We start from the raw sequence: 16,076 nt of genomic DNA, 5'->3' as shown, positions 1-16,076 counted from the left end.
ATTCTTTGCAAGTAATGTAGCATATTCCTATTTGTGGAGCGATGTATTGTGAGTAGATCTGCATTGGGTTCCGGCTTCTGAGTATAGTTGCGTGGTACTGTACTGGCCGCGTTTGCCTACGAAGCCCAGTAAGGTCAGGGATGGGGCTGCCATTATGACTGTTTTAATGATGTCATGCTTAGGGGCGGGGGATTAGCTTTTGTGTAACAGATGCCGGTCAGCCAGGTGGATTGGTGGAATGACGTGATTATCAGAATATGGCTGGTCACAGGTGCCTGTGTTTGCGTGCGTTTCTTGGAGGGAGACTGAGGTCATGTCCATTGGAATAGCTTCTGTATTCGTGCCATCTGTGCCCTGCAGCTCCCATTGGCCCCTCTTGAGATGAGCCTGGCTGCTCAGTCACTCTGCCAACTTGTGTGGTACATGCTTATGCTGATGGTTGGTTTGTTTACTGGCATGTGTACAGGGCTGGTGCAGTCTGCCTCGGGATACTGCTTTGAATGTTGCCTTACACTGGTGTCAGGCGATGGGGGCCTGTTGTTGTTTTGTCTCATCTTTCAGTTCATTTTGCTGTACTTGAACCTTCACATGCCTGTGCTGCATCAGTACGGCAATGGTGACATGCCAAATATGGATGGCCACTCACAAAGCACTTGGAGCCCCTACATTCATTTGTTTGTTGGCATGCATGGGTGACTTGTGCATTTCACTGGTTGCATTGTGTAACTTCATTGCACCTACGAGGAGTTGTGCAATGTGGCCAGGGAGTGGTGTACAGGCACTCAGTAGGGCCATTTACGGTTGGTTCACGATGCCGTAATTCTCACCATGGCGGAATGGTACTTTCCGCCTTGCTTGATGGCGTTAAGTAAATGTCCGCTGGGGTCAGAATTCGCGTACCGTTGCGCCATGGTGGTAATTACGGTTTTGCATGGCGCGCGTGCGCGTACTTGGTGCAGTTAGCGTTGGCGTTCACTACGGTGTCGCTAATGGCATCGTACTTTATGGTGACGGGTCATAGTCGCACCGAGCGGTATTCGATGGCGGTATTACATTTCCGCCATCGTTTTTCGATTTCCGCCAGGGTCGTAATGAGGGCCATGGTGTATCTCTGGGCAAAATTCACAAAGGACTCCCCCACTGAAAACCTGGCTTGCATCCCAACTGTTTACAACTGTAATAAAATGTGTCCCGAAGGGTGTCAAAAACCACGTTTCCCGAGCCCTGCTGTTTCTGAAGGCAGTTCTGAGCAGGCAAATGTATTAGCTAGTGAATGCAAGGAATGTGGGGAGGGGAATCTCTGTGTTGCCAAGGGTCCAGGTTTTACGACCAGCAGCTACCAACTTCAAACAACAAAGAGTGATAAATAAAAAAACAAAAACTAGTCACAGGTTGGCAAATGGCAAGGAGAAAGCAAAGCTCATATTTGCACATATGAAGATTCCCCATAGTTTAAATGAACTGTCACAATTGTTGCTTTTAATCAGAAACTACAAATGACACTGTATAAATGTATGGTTTTTTTAGATAATTTCAAGGCGTTTTTGGTTATATAAAATTCCTCCACCTACGACTTAGGGAATTGTAATGACCAGCTTAGAGATGTTTCTGGCTGGTCTGAACGTGTTCCGAATTTGAGAGTTGGCGAATGGGTGGAGTGTAAAATTAGGAATGTGGCTAATAAATTACATGTTCCTAACTATTATGCTTTCTGTAAAAATGGCAGAAAATTACCAAACAGCCATGCAACATGGTACGGACCCGGCTGTTGTTTTATTCAATTCCCCATGATTAGCTGAATCGGACAATAGATATATTATGGCAGTTACTAGTAAATCACAATGTTTTTGACACATAACTAGATGTTTGCCAAAAGGTTGACATAGGAACAAAAGGGGATTTCAAATGGTGTCATCACTGGTATATAAAGTGAATGCACTACAAGGATAAAGAGAGCTGCTGAAATTGACCATCTGACAGCCACAAGGAAACACCAAAGGAAAATCCAAATTGCATCTGGGGGGAGTGGTCTATTGCTGGGAAGGCCTAAATTCTGACTCAGTCCTATGGCAAAGAGCCGGGGGCCATCCTTGAGAGTGAAGTGATCAGACACCTGCCCTATCCTCCAAGAGGGTCATGAAATGCAGCCGGCTTTTTGAAACTTTAAACAGAGGTTTTAAATGTAAGTAGGATTGCACCATTTGAAACCAAAATGTGGGTGGTATCTGCTTGCCGTAAATCCTTTCCCTTTATAGTGGGAGGGGGGCAAAACTGTGTAGACCCTTAGCCTATAAAACTAAATATATTTATTTAATTAATTCCCCTTGGCAGAACACCACGAGGTGAATTATGTTAAAATTCGACATTAACAAAGCTCAATTCCATTGTGCACGGAAAATTATAGATTGTAATTTAATTGGGTAATCTTTCTGTTCAGCTTCCCCAATATGTTAAGAGGAGGGGGGTCTGAAATCTGAAATTCTCAAATAATACCAATTTTTTCTGTCTAGCTTCCCCCAACACAGACCTTTCAGTGAGGGGGGGGCCTGAAAACAAACCGCTAAATCACCCTGTGTGGATTTTAAACTAAAGGTGTGGGTGAAATCATAATTGCCACATGCATTTGTACCAATCTATAAACCCAACTGCTTGACTTTTAAGCGTGCAGGAAAATCAAAATTGCACAGCACTACACATGTAAATGACTTATGTTCATTGACCAGTTTGATTATTTCTTGAAGTGTAATGAGGAAACCCGACGCTTGTAGCGCAAGCATCAGAATTTTCAGGTGGGATTGAGCCCAAGACTAAAAGTGCTTCATTTACAACAAGAACATTATTCTTTGTGTGAACCGTAATGACACATTAAAGGCCCAGATTTGAAAAAGGCGCAGGTTGTACGCCGAAACACCTGTCATCGCAGAGGGGCTGAAAATTCAAAATAAAAAAACTTTATCAAATACAACGGAACTTTTGGATTTGTCATTCATAGCAAAAGGAAATACACCAGTAATTTATCTTGGCGCAAATAAGTGCAGGCACAGTTGCAACTTTTCCTGTAATCTGTAGAAAGGTGAGAATTGTGATTTGTCTTTTTCCCAACCAATTTGTTTGATTTATTTCTGTAACAAGAAGTTTGTCAGCCACGAAGAAGGGGGTGTATGCTGTTTTAGGGTGATATCCATTGTTTATCATTCAAATAAATACAAATATATTTCCTATACCCCGGCCTGGTTCTTGGCTCGCTGTGGGCACAGGGGAAGTGAGTTGTGTGACTCTATATGAGTCTTAGTAAGGCCAGTGCTAAAACACTTAAGCAAGTATTGCAGGGCTCCTTGATTGTGGGTGGGACGGAACTGTGCAATTTAAGGGAGGTCTCAATATGACGCAACAGATGTCAGTCGTCTTGTTGGAAGACCAAAGATGGGAAGCCAGGCAAACGGGGTGACCTTTTCTCCTAAGACCCTGTTTTCTGGACACCTGACAGGCTGTACGCCGTGGAACTGGTGTAACGACTGACCCTATTCTAGAAAAATGTGACCTAGAAATTGAAGAAAAGAATATGCAAGACATCCGTAGGGATGCGAATAAAAAAAATTGAGTGAACAAATTTGGATATAATATTTTGGATGCCATTATTTAGAAATACAGAATCAAGTTCCTTTGTATCCTATCTACCACAGATTAGGTGGTTAATTTGTCCTTTCATTTCTTACTTTTTCTTATTCATCTTCGCACTAATCTTGCCACCAACGGATATTTGTCAAGACTAAGGCCAATCATACCCTGTAGGCTTTTTCCCTATCTTCATGCACTACTATCCAAGGACCCAAGATACTGTCCATGGGTAAGAGGTCATTTAATGTGTTAATTTATGTTGTATGTTGATACATATGCCCTTCACAGATCATGTAAATAAATACAGTTTCTATTTTTTTTGGACTGTCTGAGCTAGTTATTGTTCGTGCTTTTTTAGTTTTTTAGTTGGCCATGCCAGTCATGTTGAGCGTGATATCAGGTATAAATACCCGGCCTTATGGAACTTAATCATATTAAGTAATCTATGAATGCCCAATGGTGGCATTATTTTTGTTGTGCCTGATCACAGGATGCAGACATTCAATCGTGGATGCAGGATGCAGACAGCTGTCTCACCATAAAATATGGTCTATGTGTGATGGTGGGTGCTGGAAGGGAAATAGAAAATGGTCCCCTTAGCATGTTTCTGACCGGGCCCTCACAGTGAGTGGCCTGGTCTGCGGAGGACAGTCCCCTATATTTGCTGTGAATAAATTACAAGGTTTCTGCTGGTAAAAGTCACTTCTGACTCAAATACTAAAGCTGGGAAATGAGAACATATTCACAAGCCTCATCAGGCATCCTTTGTACAGTTTTAGAGCTTTCCATTGATATAAAAAAGTTACCTATTGTTTTTATCATGTTGAACAGGGGAAATGAGTCACAATGCCCAGCCATCATCAATGACAATGAAAAGATATTCTACTCCCATTCATCAAATGAGTCTATTACAAAGGTCGCAAAGGGTGCACATCCTAAATACAATAATGCTTTTAGTCTTTGGGGAGTTTTGTGAGCACACATAGAAACAATGCTGACTGCCAAGCTTCTTTATAAGGCCCATACAGTAGCACCATTGTAAATACAATATCGTTTTAAGTATGGTCATAAGTGTTTTAACCTTCAGAACAAATAGTGAAACATCACCTGTCCCTTACCCCTCAATACATATACCACACTCTCTCAGAAGCCATATAAGAAAAACAAATGTGAAATGTGGGTCTGAAATGTAAGCCACTTTCAAAGTGATTTTAATAATGTAAAGGGCAAAGCAGTGTTCCCCTCAAATGTCCTAAACTCCAGCAAATCATTTGGAGTTTTATTTCACTAAAATGTGTTCTCCATATGCACGGTCATTCACACAAGCATGTGGAAAAGAACTGCATTCTAGAAACATGCAGTTTCAAAGAAGTGAATACACTACAGTTAAGCAGTACACCAGCAGAATGCTGCTGGACAGAGTGTGTGCCACTGATCAAATCCCATCCCACATTCCCAAATGTGGTGCTTTGTTCTGTGGCATCCATGCAGCTCCTTCCCCTATGCCGGATTGCTCCTGTCAGAAGCCAAGCCTGAAAAGATGAAAACGTTCAGAGGTATTTTCAGATCTACGGCATCATTTCTATGACCTAAATAGAAACATTCATGCTTGGCATGGGAGTTTCCATAGGACTCATTTATTTACATCATGTCCTCTCGAATAGAAATAGAAATGTATAATCTGCATTCACATGAAGGGACCCTTTAGTGGTGCAGATATGCTGCCTGCCCCAATGTTTTCGCACTAAGGGCGCCTTTAGTGGCACAGATATGCTGCCTGTCCCCATGCCTATGTGTCAAGAGTTTACCCAACATTGGCTATGGGTACCATGAAAGCACAGTCAGACTCTCCTACTCCTTGCAAATCCATTTAGTTAATTAGGGACTCACAGGAAGAACTGTTAGGGCAGATAGATAACAACAATCAAATCTCTCCTTATCATTGACATACATGAAGGGTAATAGAAACGTGTGATGAAAAGAATTTGTTAAGAGTGCTCTACTTTCAAAAACCTGGTTTAGTGCCAATTGTTATTGTTCTCAGTGAAATGTCTTACCACTCTGTGAAACTGCGGCAGAAGGTATCATGACATCAGAACTGAGCAGTGATAAATTATCACAGGCAACGTCTCATGCCACATGTTGCCTTTACATTTTGAAATTAATGTTAGGGATTTTTTTTAAATAATGTATTAGTAATTCACATGTTAGATCAATACATGCCCAACATCTAACTACTTTCACTAATAGGAGCAGCAGTGAGCCTCAATTCAAAATGGAGAAAAAGGAGTGTGGAAATCAGTTTGCCAAATATAGTTTGTAAAACACACTCTCACTTAGGGATCAATATTACTCGATTGTAAACCCTGACTATATAACAAACACAAATGGTACATTAGGACAATTGTTTTTTTTAAATATGTTTTTCTTAAGAACCAAACACAAACGTAGGAGGCCAGATGAGGGCATGATTGGTAAGAAATGTTTTTGTCATGATCTCTGCTTCCAAAAGGTCAGGGTTTTCCCAACTCCCTTGGAAGCAGATCCATAACCCAGGTTCCGAGTGCCAACCAGTCGCAATTGGGACCTTTTGGACCCAGTCCTGGCGCCAGTGGCACCAGGCTCATAAATATGCCCAGTCCCAGCGCTGGAAGCGCCGGGCTCATAATGCTTGAGTGGACTTACCTGCAGCAGACCATGCTGCTTACTTGCCTGCCAGTTGAGCCTCTGATCCTCTTCTGTTTGGAACTACTTTTCCTGTTGGGTGGGGCAGGAGCCACTCCCTAGATTCAGAACACTGGAACTCTTCTGGAAAGCGGGAACTCTTTTCTTACCTAGGCGTGGCTGTGGAAGGAGACACCTAAGCACTACAGGAGGCTATTTAAACCACACCCGATGGATGAATCTTGCTTCGCGTTATTCTGCATCCTCTGCAGCAGAACGCTCATCGTGTCTTCTGCATCTGATCCTGGGCCTAAGGAAAAAGGCTTACCATCCTGAATCCAGTCTTCAGCAACACCTATAAAGACAAGAAAGAACAGGTTAGCATTACGGTCTTCAGTGACAGCTCTTCACTAACCTGGTCCATCGGCTGTCACCAACGCCTCGTGCTGCATTCCGGCATCTGAAAGACAAAGGCTTACCTACTCTTCGTGCGCTCCGGAGGTCTTCACACTGCATTCCGGCATCTGAAAGACAAAAGCTTACCAACTCTTCGCACGCTCCGGAGGCCTTCGGCGCTGCATCCTGCATCTGAAAGACAAAACAAGGTGCTTTTAAAGACATTGGGGAACTTTAATACTCACGTGCCATTACTCCTTTCCACATCTAACCCAGTGGGTATTCCGGCACCCTGCAGCCGCTCCGAACTTGTACCTGCAAAATAAAAAGACAGTTAGAGCGCATCGTGAAGCAGGCAACAAGCGCTTACTTACGTGCTTCCAGGCGCTTCTATTCATCACACGAGCTCCATCTTTAACTCACTTCAGCCCGTCATCCGCCATCACCGGAACCCTGCAAAACAAGAGACATCATTACTAAAGACTTTAAAGACATTAGGATTACTCGAAATTTACCGTTCATGCAGTAAACGACGGACAGCAGTCCTCTGAAGTCAAGAGGCCTGCTCCCCTTATCCATTGAAGAAACTGGTTACAGCACCCTGCCCCGAGGCAGATGGAGAGCACGGCGTTCACTTACCTAAGGTGAGAGCGTTAACCTTTGGGGTTCTACAGGAGAAGAGAAAGGGAAGAAGAGAGAGACATTCAATAACCCAGTTCCTTAATCCCATATTTTCTATCTGCAGACATCTTAACCTTCGAGTCAGACATACAGTGCACAGAGGTCCAGCCCAAAGAGCCAGCCGTGTGTTACACATCACCTTTGAAGATACGGTATACGCCCAGTCAAGACCGGCGCCTCTACAGGAATCAGGTGAGCGTTACAGTTTTATAGTCTTTGCTGAAATGTATGGGATTTCCATTTAAACACATAGGGGCCATTTCAAAATATGTGTGGGCAACTGTAAACACAATTGCACTCTCAAAAAAGCATAGTGGTTCTTGCGCCTCTCCATCAAATTTTTGACTTCAAAGAAGGTCTGACACATGCTTTACTTCACATAAAATCATAAAAAGTGCATTAGTCATGAAGGTCGACTAAGAAGTAATTGACATTTAGATGCACAAAACCAGCCATATGCCTTGGTTGAGTCAAGGTTAAATGGTCATTGAGAATATGCACACAAAGACAAATCTACTTTGAATAGTGGTGACATGGAAAGGAAAAATTTAGGCACTGTACCCTCTCTGACCTCTTGTGGAGAACTGTTGTAATTGTACACCATAGAAATAATTGCATTTGAAAGGGAGAGAAAAATACTTAAAAGCGAAATTAGGTGGTGCATTGCAACCAAAAATCTTACTGACATCATACCTGGACAGTTCGTAGATAAAAGTAAGCTGTGTCAGAAACTTAAAACAGAATTATACGTTGCCATGTTTCAAATGTGTAAAATCATCAAAGATGATCAGAGATCAGAATTCAATCATTTAACATCTCAAAATGTTCCTCTCATCTGGTAGAATCTAAAAATAACTTTCCTTTAGTTAGCACAGATGTGTCAGAAATTAAGAGTATACAAATTAAATTAGCTTCTCTTTGGAAAGAGAAGCAACCCTCCTCCATTTTTAGTTATGTGGCAAACAACCCACTCGTCTGTGACAAGCAAGCTGTGAGATTAGCAATAATACAATGGCATACAGATAGGAACGAGGGAGAAGTCTGCATTGATTTTAAGGAGGGGAACAAATTGGATACTGGAGAACAAAAGGACCGATTGAACCAGAGGGATGATGTGTCCATTGACCCAGGCAGAAAGGAGAACGCCAATAGAGGATTGACCAGCCGGTGCATGTTTATTGGATCCAAAAAGGCCAACTGAATCGAGGATTTTCTGATGGGATGATGCTTAGCTGACTGGGCCCCTACCGGGTTCTCCCAAAACTAGAATTTACTTCTGAAAAGGTAAATGAACCCCAATCCCCTAAATTGTCCAACTTGATCAGGATAAACTATGGGAAGGTAACATGACTGGGAACGCAGGGAAATGCAATTCGAAAACAGGCACACAGGTGCTAATATCCCAATGTTCTGTGTTTCTTCTCTACATATCCAATGCAACATGAAATGGAGTTTCTAAAAGGACCAGTCCACTTTGTAGTGAAAAAATGAAATGTAAATCTGAGAGCATTTGGACTGTCATTTAAAAGTGGGATTGTCTTTGTTAAGTTAAGTATTATTTGCAAATATAGGTCATGGTTTAAACTGGCATAGAGTCACATTGGGCTATAATATAAATGCATTATACAATTACCTGGACTTACATCATGCAGTTAATGCCCTCGGCTGTTTGAGCGGCGAAATGCATGTTAAAAAATGTATTCTAGTCATTAAGAACTGTGCGAAGTGCAAATCCTCTGCATTTTCCTGTGTTTTAATGCCAAGGCAGAGTCAGGTGCATTGGTGGAGGGAAGAGGGCCTCTAACTAAATACCTGTTACTGGGCTATAGTACACCACAAGTCCAGAAGTGTAAAGAAACTGAAAACATTACAACCAGGCCATTTTTAAAACTATGCATGCATCTGGACAGAAAGGGATACGTTCATGTGCAAGGAAAGCCAAACATACACACACATACACACCAATAGATGAAAGAACAAATCCAGGTTCATTAAAAGTCACATACATATGCCTATAGAGAATTGCACCCACACATTCAGGAAATATAGGGTACACATGGGTAGAGAACAGAATGATTCCGGAGACCATCATCTGTGAATGCAAACTTACATGAGCCGATGCAAACAAGTTGCCTTTTGCATTTAAATGGCTTAACACATAACCCTGTGTTAGTTGGGACTTGCCTACATGTCAAGGGTTCTCTACGTAGCTAAAACATTCACTAACTTCCTCCTGAACATGGGAGTACACAGAAAATTATAAGTTACTCACTGCAGTGACTAACGTACTCTTAGTCCTTAGTCCCCTTTCCTCCATACTGCATGGGCGTCCCTTCCTAGGGATGGGAGAGTGAACCTTTTTCACCTGTCAAAACCTTCTTTCATTTAAATTTAGAGGCATGCAGGGCACGGCCCTGGGAGCATACGCTGCCTTGACTGCGCCCTTCGGCGCCACACCTCAGACCCCATAGACGTATCGACAATAGTTTAACATTGCCTAATGACACCAGATTTATTAGGGGGGAGGATGGTGGCACGTGTGGAGGAATGGGGACTAAGGACTAAGAGTACATTGGTCACTACAGTGAGTAACTTATAATTACTCTTACATTCCGTCCCTTTTCCTCCATACTGCATAGGCAAATACAACTGAGTGTAGCCCCAGGGTGGAGCGGAGACCCTCCTTAAGCAAATAGGTTTCTAAGAACCGCCTGTCCGAAAGTTGCATCTGATCTAGAGCTGGCATCCAAACAGTAGTGCTTGCAGAAAGCTGAAGGGGTGGCCCATGTGGCCGCCCCACTTATGCCCTTCCAGGGGATGTGCTGCTGGAATGCGAAGGCCATTGGCTTGGCTCTGACCGCGTGAGCGTGAATGTTGGCCGGCAGTGGATTATGCTGTCCCTCGTAAGCTTCTTTGATGGCCGAGACCATCCACTGCGCTATGGAGGCCTAGGAGGCCTGATACCCCGGTCTTGCTCGCCGAAGGTGACAAACAGTGCGTCCGACTTGCGGGAGCACTTGGTCCTACACAAGTAGAATTTCAGGACCTGCCTGACCCCAAGGCAGTGCAGAACTCTCTGTGCCTCGCCCTTAGGCTACACAGAAAACATAGGAAGCACCATTTTCTCGTTCAGATGGACTGCAGGAGGCACCTCGGGTAGGAATGCTGGTTGTCCACAGAACTACCTTGTTCTTGCTAAACGTAGTATAGGGCTCAGAAGCGACCAGCGCCTGGATTTCGCTGACTCTGTGAGCCGAGGTGAGGCCGACTAGCAAGGCCGTCTTAATGGTGACCAGCCTGGTGTACACGGATGCCATTGGCTCCAATGGCTTGTGCGCCCAGGCGCCCAACACAACATTAAGGTCCCACCCCGGGTGTGGCTTCCTTATGGGCGGGTAAAGCCTGTGGAGTCCCGCCAGATGTCGCTTGACCACCGGGTTGGAGGAGGATAAGAGGCCCTCCTCCGAATTCCTGTAAGCCCTTATGGCTGCCCGATGGGTGGGGCATGTATCCACCTGCACACCGGAGTGGGCGAGTTGTGCTGAAAAGGGGAGCACGTCGTCCAAGGTGAACTTAAGAGGGTCGATCTCCCCAGAGTCGTCCCAATTTCAGAATCTAGACCATTTACTCTTATATTGGCACCTAGTAGCCCTGTTTCTAGCACCCTGGAGGATCTCTAGGTTAGCACGAGGTCAGTATGACCTGCTCAGGAGCCACGATGCGAGGGCTGGCCTGTGAGGAGCAGGGTGGAATACCCTGCCCTTCTACTGGGTCAGGAGAGGAGCTGGGCCCAGCGGTAGGTGAATGGGTGGTCTGTCCGGAGGACTGAGGAGCTCGGAGAACCATGGACTGGCCGGCCGCCAGGGAGCTATCAAAATGATGCTGAGATGCCGGGATTCCTTTATCTTGCAGCTCTCCTTGTGTACTAGGGGTGTGGGCGGGAAGGCATTGTATCTATCCAGGACTGAAATCTCTTCACAGGCTCCCAGTGGTTGCAAGGATTAAGTTCAAAACCCTCTGCATCATCCACAAGGCCTTCTGGGGCCTCAATACCTTCAACTCTCTCTCCCTAAATATCTTCCTTCTCGAGCTCTACGCTCATCCGCCTCCAACTCTCTCAGAGTTAGTTGCTTCTCTAAGCAACAAGTCGGTGGTAGATCTCTATCTTCAGCTGGGGCCTCCCTCTGGAATAGCCTCCCTGCCTCCCTTAAACTTGAGGAGAACCATCCCCGGTTCCGAAACACCTCAAAACCTTTCTCTTTGCCTCTGCTTTTTCTCCTCCTCTCCTCTGTTGACCTCCCGGGTGTTACCGGGACTGCACCTGCTACCTGGACACCCTCTGATCCCGAACCCTGGTCCCTCCCCCACCAGCACCACACACCTGCACTGCCCACCTGGCTACCCCTGCACTTGGGGACTGTTTCTGTATCCCTACAGTCCGTCACCAGCCCTTAACAACTGACACCTGCACTTACCCATACACTTGCCACAGGATGGCCGTTACTTTTGTTTATCTATTCCTATGTACTGCACTGTCCCCGCCCCCTGCCCACGCACTTGCACGGTCTGAATGACACCTGGCCTAATAGGATCGTTGTCTGTCCTCCCTTTGTTCCCCTCCCTTGCCTCGTTGCGCCTTGAAACACTTGTGTATAGGCGCGTTATAAATGCCATATCATATCATATCATATGCCGTCCTGACGTTCCCTTTGGACCTGGAATGCATCGCACCAGGAGACCAAGCCCTGCCCCTGCCAGGAGCTGAACTGTTGGCATTTCCTATTGTCCTGGGAGGCAAAAAGACCCATCTCCGGGAGCCCCCACCTGAGGAAGAACTCCCCCAGCACCAGGTAGTTCAATTGCCAGTCCTAATTGTCTGCCCCCAGTCTGCTGAGCCTGTCCGCTTCCAAGTTGGGTTCCCCCGGGAGGTGGACAGCCCTGAGGTAGATGTCGTTCTCCAGAGTCCATTCCTGACTGCTAGATTGCACCACAGAGGGGAGCTGGAGCCCCCCTGCTTGTTGACATAGTAAATGCTGGTGGAGCTGTCTGTCTGGATAAGAAGTGTCTTGCCCTCGAGAAGAGGGAGGAAGGCCTTGAGGGACACTCATATAGCCTTCAATGCCAGCCAATTGATGTGGGACTCCTGTCGAGTCCATACTCCATGGACACTGTGGCTGTCCAGGGTGGCTCCCCAGCCCTCTAGGGGAGAGCCTGTAGTAGCTGTGACCTGAAGGTCCGGCTGCCAGAGGGCTTGCCCTGCCTCAGGCTGAAGTCTGCAGACCCCTGTTGGAGGTCCAAGAGGCGAAATGGAGGAATATTGTCTGGCTCCTTTTGGGAGCCCTTCTCCTGATTCCCTGAGGATGCAAAGTGCAGCTGTGATCCCTGCCTCCTGCGTCTTGTGTGGGGCACGGCCAAAAGGACCGCTGCCATAAGCCCCAGTAGGAGTTGGTACCACCAGGCCGAGGTCAGGGGCCTGGAGAGGAAGTGGGCTGTAGCTCACTTGATGGCCGCAATCTTGTACTCTGAGGGAAAAACTCTCACAGAGCTTGTGTCCCAGACGAGGCCCAAGAAGGTCAGGATCTGCGTGGCAGCTGAGACTTCTTGAGATTGACAGTGAACCCCAGGTAGTGGAATGTGTTCATAAGTGTGGAGGTCATATGCGCTGAAGGTTAGCACCTTGTATTGGAAATGGAAGCCTGCGATCCTGAAGCATAGTAAGGAATGCAACGGCTGCCAAATCGGGACGTGTGGGCAAGTGTCCTTCAGATCCAGGGAGCACATGTAATCTCCCCTGACCAGTGTTTCCGCAATAAATGCTGGCGTAAGCATCTCAAACCTTTGCAGAGGGAGAGAGAGCTTGAGGGTGGAAAGGTCCAACCCAACTCTCCTGCCGCCTGGTTCTTCTTCTATATGGCGAAAATCCTGGCATAAAAGCCCATGCCTTGCTGCGAGGTTGGGACTTCTTCAACCGCCTGGCTTAAGGCGAGCGACCAGGATTCTGCCAGCAGAGTTGCTGTCCCGCCTGTGGTAGAGGAAGGCACTGGTAAGGCGGTAACCCATGGAGACTAATAAGAGGATCCAGAGGTCCGAATAATTCTGGTGCCAAAATAGCACATGAACGGCAAGGAGGCACCCTACCGGGGACACGTGGACCCAAAGGGGCGTGCCATACCCCCTTTTTTTTTACTGTTGCGGAGGAGGGGGATTGGAATAACCCCTTGCCCCCCCATCTGATGTCTCCTCCAATGCTGACTCACAGAATGCTAGGGTTGTCTGGACCTCTGCCCAGGAAGCCTCAGAACCTGCCAAACGCCTGCCCCTCTCGTAGCGTGGCTGCGACTGGGTGAGGTCTTGGCCATGGCCTTCGTAAGAAGAAATAGAGACCTTGCGGTGTGCGAGCTGTTCCTCCTTTTATCTAATCCCCAATCCGTGGTGGAGTGGAAAAGGTAGCCCCCCTCGAAGGGAAGGTCCAATATGCGTTTCCTGGACCCTGAGATTAACTTGGTAGCCCAGGGCCAGGCCGCCCTTCTCATGTCTGGGCAATGCGGATAGCCCCGACAGAGGCATCGATGTGGACCCCGAAGGACTCCATAATGTCCTGCGCCGCCAGCCTGGATTCTCCTAGTCCCGCCTTGAGGTGCCTTGGCTCTCTAGAGCGCTGAAAGCAAGTGTGTGTTTCCCTCCATGTGCCATTACTTGGCGTCGGGGCACCGAATGACAGGCAGGGCCGAGTGCAGCTCGAGCAACCCCTTGTTGTTCAGGGCAACTACCTCTTTCTGCATCAGGATGCCCGTTTCTGGAGGGGGTCTTAGGGTGAGAGCTTCTGCTAAGACCCCACTCCTGGGGTTGCTCTACCTAGGGCCGAGGACGGCCCAATTATTCTGCCAAACCTCAGAGGCGTTCATGGAAGGCCCTGGCTGAAGATGGCATGCAGGGTCCTCCTTCTCGTCTGTATCCACCAGGATCGGGGGGTCTGGAGCTGACATAGGAGTGCTGGGCGCTGTGGGCTGTGGGGTGGAAACCGGAGCCGGTGGCTGCTGCGGAGGCTGGCATGGAACCGCCTGTACTGTGGGAGGCAGGGAAGCCAGAATCGGAAGAGCTGGCTGCGGCAGCAGCATCAGAGCCATTGGAGGAATGACTATGGGTGCAGGTGGGGTGTCCTGAGGGAGCATATCCCTGATGGCACCCCAGAGTATGCCCCCCACCCTTAGGGAGTTTGCATCAGCCCCAGGAACCTTTTGAAGAACCTGTCCTCAGAGGCTGTAGACGCGGCAGGTGATATTGGCGGAGTGGCCAAGGGCAGCTGGAGCCGGGGCACGCTCTGCCTGGGGTGCAGGGGAAACCTGCCTTGCGCCGTTGATGGATAGACTGTAGGCCACACACCTGGTTGACGCCAGTCTCCCCTTGTGACTCTTCCCTCCACCCGCTCCACAAGAGGGGGTATCGGACAAGCAGCCATCTTGTTTGGCGCGGCGGCCATTTTGTCGAGCTACGTGCCACGTGCCGAAGTCGTGGTGCCAGGCTCTCTGACCCAGCCCCGACCCAAGACGCTTGGTGTTGGACCAAAAGGCCTATCCCGCATCTCACGCCGTGACCTGGAAGGCATATTGCCCTCGGCAGAGCTGTTGGTAGTGCTGCATGAAGGCGCCCCCTCGGGCATGATGCCGGTACCAGGGCATTGCCCCTCGGGAGTAACCTCGGTAAAAGAACCTTGCGGTCCCTCAGCATTGATAGCGTAAGGATCCGGAAACCCCTCGGCCATGAGGCAGGTAGCTGGACTAGCCTTGGTACGTGTGCTGGTACTAGAACCCAACAGGTTCTGGTAAAAAGAACCTTCCAGTCCCTCAGCACTGTCACCGGGAGGATCTACTGACCCCTCGGTCTGCCAGCCGGTAGCTGACCAAGCCTCGGTACTCGTGCTGGTATGAGAACCTGAGTAGTTCCTCCTGCGCGGGCGAGTCCCTGGAAGGGAGTCTCCCTTGCAGGGTGCGCTGGAAAAGAGTGGCCCTACCTTGAGCCTGGATGATGTTTGACAAAGTCCTTCGGGTCCTCTGGAGGCGATCTCTGGGAGAGAGTTCCCTCCACCTGGCTAGTCTGTTCTTCAGAGACCCAGAGGAAAGCGCGTTCCATGCAGTACAAGCTTGCCAGCCATGGTCTGGGCCTAGGCAACGTAGGCAGAGGGCGTGGGGGTCTGAAGTTGGAAAGAGGCAGTTGCTGGATGGACACCTGCTGAACCGTGTAGAAGGCGATATGCACCGGGGAGGAACGTGACGCCTGAGGACAGAGTACCTGAATAATAGAAAGACAAAAAGAAAGAAGAGAAGAAGTATCTGTGTGTGGAATTACATGGCCAAAGCCAAACCCAGGAGCGCTGGTGAATTCGGCCCATTCCCGTTGATGCGGAAAAGGGGACTGAGGTGTGACGCTGGAGGGCGGAGTCAGGGAAGCGCCTGCTCCCAGGGCTGCTCCCCCACGCGCTTCTACATTTAAAGGGGAAGAAGGTGTTTTCTGGTGAAAATGTTTCCGTCTCCCGTCCCGAGGAAGGCACGCCCATGCAGTATGGAGGAAAGGGGACGGGACGTAAGAGTATATTTGAATGTAAGTGATGTCAGTTCCTCCATCACCATACTTGCCTTACATTACATGGAATGTTCCATTGAAAAGTTAGGTATGTTTACAAAGTTATCATAATACTTACAGGAAGTTTATCATTGAAC

At 47.6% G+C, this 16,076-nt stretch overlaps 1 protein-coding gene across 3 annotated transcripts in view; it reads right to left on the bottom strand.

The window, feature by feature from the left end:
• MAP3K20 (mitogen-activated protein kinase kinase kinase 20) overlaps positions 1–16,076 on the bottom strand; it is a 1,515,864-nt gene that overhangs the window by 168,578 nt on the left and 1,331,210 nt on the right. The gene's annotated exons all lie outside the window — the stretch shown is intronic.

Source organism: Ambystoma mexicanum, chromosome 9 (genome assembly GCF_040938575.1).
Source record: "Ambystoma mexicanum isolate Mex_15411 chromosome 9, UKY_AmexF1_1, whole genome shotgun sequence".
Classification (NCBI taxonomy): Eukaryota; Metazoa; Chordata; class Amphibia; order Caudata; family Ambystomatidae; genus Ambystoma; species Ambystoma mexicanum.
The sequence above is the reverse complement of the archived record's forward strand: the minus strand, read 5'-3'. Positions and strand labels throughout refer to the sequence as shown.